The sequence below is a fragment of the Polypterus senegalus genome, chromosome 18 (genome assembly GCF_016835505.1).
Source record: "Polypterus senegalus isolate Bchr_013 chromosome 18, ASM1683550v1, whole genome shotgun sequence".
NCBI lineage: Eukaryota > Metazoa > Chordata > Cladistia > Polypteriformes > Polypteridae > Polypterus > Polypterus senegalus.
The window spans coordinates 45743022-45749021 of record NC_053171.1 but is presented as its reverse complement, the minus strand read 5'-3'; positions in this window follow the sequence as shown (position 1 = coordinate 45749021).

Here is a 6000-nt window from a genome sequence, read left to right as displayed (position 1 = left end):
AAAACGTGCTATATAAATAAATGTTGTTGTTGTAAGGAATGAGCCTGCCAAATTTCAGCCTTCTACCTACACGGGAAGTTGGAGAATTAGTGACATTGGAAAATTCAATATGGTGGCCGACGGTGGCATCATACCACTGAAATAAGTACGTACATCGGTTTTGGTTAGCGCAGGGAAGCCACCTACCAAATTTCGTGAAGATGGAGCCATAAATAAGAAAGTTCAATATGGCAAATGTTGTCAACCGTTATGACCGTTATGTGTAGGATTTCGAAATGAAACCTGCTTAACTTTTGTAAGTAAGCTGTAAGGAATGAGCATGCCAAAATTCAGCTTTCTACCTACACGGGAAGTTGGAGAATTAGTGACGTTGGAAAGTTCTATATGGTGGCTGACAGTGGCGTCTTACCACCGAAATATGTACATACATTGGTTTCGGTTAGCGCAGGGAGGGCGCCTACCTAATTTCGTGAAGATGGGGCCATAAATAAGAAAGTTCAACATGGCAGACGTTGTTGACCGTTATGACCATTATGCGTAGAATTTCAAAATGAAATCTGCTTAACTGTTGTAAGTAAGCTGTAAGGAATGAGCATGCCAAATTTCAGCCTTCTACCTACACGGGAAAATGGAGAATTTATGACGTTGGAAAGTTCAATAAAGCGGCCAACAGTGGCGTCATACCACCGAAATAAGTATGTACATCGGTTTCGGTTAGCGCAGGGAAGCCGCCTACCAAATTTCGTGAAGATGGTGCCATAAATAAGAAAGTTCAACATGGCGGACGCAACTCTGCCTCACACAGCGACCGAGCTGCAGGCTATGGCCGTATATACCTGTATGTACGTAAGTAGGTTCCAGTTATGACCGTTACGTGTAGAATTTCGAAATGAAACCTGCTTAACTTTTGTAAGTAAGCTGTAAGGAATAAGCCTGCCAAATTTCAGCCTTCTACCTACACGGGAAGTTGGAGAATTAGTGATGAGTCAGTGAGTCAGTGAGTGAGTGAGTGAGTGAGTGAGTCAGTTAGTCAGGGCTTTGCCTTTTATTAGTATAGATTGTGGTCCATGGTGTCAAATGCTGCACTCAGGTCTTAAAGAACAAGAACTAATGTGTGGCCTCCTGTGTCCATGTTGACTCCTAAGTCATTTACTATTTTAAGTAAAGTAGTTTCTGTACTTTGATTTGTTCTAAAACTTTAATGAAACTTGTCAAGAATAGAATGTTATTTAAATGGTCAATTCATTTCTGAAAAATTGCTTTTTCTAGAATTTTACTTTAAAAAGACAGGTTAGAAATACAGTAGGACTAGAGTTGTCAAAGATAGAAGAGTCAAGGTTTTTTTTCATTATCATGGGTTTAATTACTGCAGGTTTTAGACAATCTGGGAAGACCCCCATATCTAATGTTGAGTTAACTTGTCAAACCCACGTTTAATTAGTACATTGGAGACTTTTTGGAATAAGTCAGTTGACACGGGTCGAGGACACAAGTGGAAGGTTTTAGCTGAGAAATTATTCTAGAGAGTTCAGGTAGACCTATTTGAGTAAAGCAATTTAATTTGTGAAAAGAGCATGCTGAGGCATTTATTTGGAAGGGATGTATTATATAACATCTAATATCATTTATTTTGTGTCTACAAATGTAGCAAAAGCCTGACAAGTTTTACTAGAAGTTTTAACATTTTGAACGTGAGGTATGAGTTACTCATATGTCATTGAGCCTGTCAAGATGTGATGTATGAGATAACTCGTATCTCAGTATACAACCAGCTTACTAGTGATCTGTGCTGTTCTGTCTCAGTTACCTACTGAGTTCTGTTCTCCACTGTTTAGTCATAGAATATTTTTTTGTACCTTAATAATCAGATGTGGGTCTGTGTGTCTGCCTGTGTGTCCATCTGGCTGCAATGTCTCTGACATTCTAAGAGATGGCACATCACAAACATTTTTAATAATAAAATGCATTGTATTTCTCAGTTCAATAGATGGTGCATCACAAAGATTATCACAGCTTTAAAAATCCCATACCAAATGGTATATTGCAGAGATATATTGAATATTGCAGAGGCATTGCATGGTACACTGAGGTCTATGCTGATTACTAGCACAGATAGTAGTGTTATACAAAGGCAGTCTGTAGTTATTTTGTTACAAAAAAGGTATAAAGCTGCTGATGTGTTGAAACAACTAGATTTGCTATATGATGAATGTTCTATCCTGGGTCTGCTGCTCTTTTTGATTTACATGCTTCCGTTAGGTCAGATTATCTCAGGGCATAACGTGAACTACCATAGCTATGCTGATGGCACACAGTTGTATTTATCAATAGCACCTGATGACCCAGACACTCTTGATTCACTGACACAATGTCTCACTTGTGTTTCTGAGTGGATGAGTAGTAATTTTCTCAAAATAAATAAAGAGAAAACTGAAATTTTAGTGTTTGGCAATAATGGATATAATGAGGCTATTAGAAATAAACTAGATGCATTAGGATTAAAAGTCAAGATGGATGTAAATAATTTAGGGGTAACTATTGACTCTGACCTAAATTCTAAATCACATATTAATCAGATTACCAGGACAGCATTTTTTCACTTAAGAAATACAGCAAAAGTTAGATCTCTTATAACATTGCAAGATGCTGAAAAATTCATGCTTTTGTTTTCAGTCGGCTAGATTACCGACATAAAAAGACATAAATCGACTGCAATGAGTACAGAGTGCAGCTGCTAGAATCTTAACTCGGACATGAAAATCCGACCACATCACCCCAGTTTTGATGTCACTACACTGGTTACCTGTGTCATTTAGAATTGACTTTAAAATACTGCTTAAGATTTACAAAGCCTTAAATAATCTCCTTAAATAATAACATATTTCGGAATATCTTACACCTTACACTCTAAATCGTAACCTTAGATCTTCAAATGCATGTCTACTTAGAATTCCAAGAGCTAAACTTAAAAGAAGTGGTGAGGTGGCCTTCTGCTCTTATGCACCTAAAATCTGGAATATATTTGCCAATAGTAATTCGCCAGGCTAATACAGTGGAGCACTTTCAAATACTGCTGAAAACACATTGTTTTAACATGGCTTTCTCACAGCTTCATCTTAGTTAAATCCTGATGCTCTGTATATTCAATTAATTATCATTATTATTCATGGTGGCTCCAAATTCCATACTACCCCCTACTTTCTCTTCTGTTCTTTGTCTGGTTTCCTGTGGTGGCGATCCACCACCTAATCAAAGCATCATGATATCCTTACATTGATGGATTAAAGGCCAGAAGTCCACATGACCATCATCGTCAAATTCTTCCATGAGAACCCTGAATACAATCAGGACTGATTGAGGTCATTTGTGTTAGGTAGAATGCCTGGAGGGGGCTGGGCGGTCTTGTGGCCTGGAACCCCTGCAGATTTTATTTTTTTCGCCAACCGTCTGTTTTTTTTTGCTGTCCTCCCTGGCCATCGTACCTTACTTTTATTCTATGTTAATTAGTGTTCCCTAATTTTAATTATTTATTCTGTCTTTTTTCTCCTTCTTCATCATGTAAAGCACTTTGAGCTACATTGTTTGTATGAAAATGTGCTATATATATGATGACCCTATGTCCAGATTTATCCAACGTGACTCTCCCATATTCAAAGTCTGATTTGCTCTCTTGTGGTAATTGCTTACTGTGACGATGCGGGTTTTACTCCAGGCTCCCATCTGGCATCTGGAGAGCTCTCGAACCCGACCCCAAAGATAATGTAACCGGATGAGCTGAACAGTGAAGACATCAAAAACGAAGCAAGGTGATGGTGCAAAATGTGCAAAGTGCTTTTATTTAAAAACAGTCAAAACAAAGTGTTCAAATAAATAGTGCAGTGTCGCAAACAATCATTAAATAAATAATCCATTAAAAACAAGTGAAAAATGTGGAGGTTAAAATCCAATAAATAATTCCTTTAAAACGAGGTTGAAAACAATGGCTGGAAGCAGTCCTTTTAAAAACAAAGTCGGTGCCTTCTTTCTACTGATGACTCCCCTGCTTCTCCCATCCAGGCTGTGTACCAGGGGAGTCACCCTACCTGCAGCTGACCTTCTCTGCCGTCTGCTGGTCTGTTTGCCTTTCTGATCCCTGGCTCCAGTGGGCTTCACCAGACCGTGACTTGAGCTCCACAGCGACCAGGGCACTCACACTGGGACTTTCACTTCCCACGTCTCCGACTCCCGATGCTTTCTCTGCCTTATTCAGGAAGCCATCCTCCTTCTGAGCTCTCCCGCTCCTCACCAACACTAAGCGGGAGCAACCACTACCAACTGTCCCCAGGTGCCAGCTAAACACCCTGCTAGGGATCACTGCTTAGCTGCCTTCTACTCTCGACAGTGAGCGAGCATTCGCTTGCTTATGTACCGGCTTTCGCTTTCTTCTCCTCCTTCTTCTTCTTCTCCTCCTCCTTCCTTAACCTCCGATCACATTCTTTTTCTTTTTCCTTTTCCTCTTTCCACACTTATGCTCCTACTGTATATAATGGGGACGTGGTTCAGGTGTGGCGATTAGCAGTTTCCGGCATCAATTACGGATGTGGATGATTCCTCACCTGTGCACTTCAGCGAGGACCACCCACATCATGAAGTGCCCGGGACCCGCTCCAGCCACACTACCACGCCCCCTTCTTTAAGCCGTGAGTGCGGCTATTATCTATTTAAAAACTGGCCTTTTCGATCTGAGCTGTGGGCCCGCTATATCACACTTACAAAATTTTAACACTTTAAGTTTTTAACTCGAACTATGAATGAAACCCCTGAGTGAACGATATCTATTTGCTAAGTGAAATCCTAAGCATTGCAGACACAGTATAGGGTGAAACCAAACTTTGAACCAATGAGAGGATGGAAAAAAATCAAACACTGCTGATTTTGTAGTAAGAAAGAAATAGCAAAACGCCATCCGGCTAACCACTTCCTTCCTGGTGACCAGTGTGATTTTCATCATTCTCTAATTTATATTCTCCGTGTGAATCGCCTCTTCATATGATATTTCCACAGAAAGAGGAGCAGGTTATGTTGACTGACAAGTCTAAATTGTCCCAGTGTACCTTGTGGTGAACTAGCACCCCACCCATGAGAAGGCCCTGCCTGATGCTGGTGGTGTTGGTGTCATCCTTCCCATGACCAATATGACATGTTGAGCCTCGTTGTTCAGTTCAAGGTGGAGACTCATACAGTAATGACTTGTTAACTGTACCACAATTAGAATGGCACTCAACGTTACAGTGTGGCCCTTAAAAGTCACCAGCAGTCTTACCCTGACGCTTAGCGTTCCCCACAGCAAACCCTAATTACCTGTCAGCCACAGGAACATCTGCAGATATTTCAGTATGTGTTGCATTCTGAAGTGCACAAACAATTAGGATGTGATTTCCACATTTATTTTTAGTTTGTGGATCTAATAATGGGCTCTGTACAACAAAGACAACATTTCTGCAACCCTCCGAGCGAAGTGTGTTTTTTTAGAGGTAGTCTCTAAAGCCCAGAGCTGCATATGCTGTTCTGGGCTTCTGGCCAAATCAAAATTATTTTTTGTTTTTTTTTTCTTTTACTGGTTTAATTATCTACCTACATGGTTAGTCAGATGCTATTTTAATAAATATCAAGGAGATCGAGCTTCACAGACATCTTGTTTCTTTTATTCTATTTAAAGGAAGCTTTAGATTTTTTTTTCCTAATAGTTGCTGATATGGGTCTGTTAGTAAAATGGATAGATAACATTTAAAACGGACAAAAGTGAACTGTTTGACTAAAGCTAACATTCTAAATCAGCAATGAATAAGCTAGAGCTTAATTGCTTATTCTCCACTGCAGTGTTCCATTGAATGGGAAGGGTGCAGAAATAAAAGGGAATATTCACCAACTTGTTGCCTTAACTTGATTATTTCAATTTTGGGGTCAGAGTCTATCCCAGCAACGCTAAGCACAAGGCAGGGTGGGATTCCAGTCCATCAC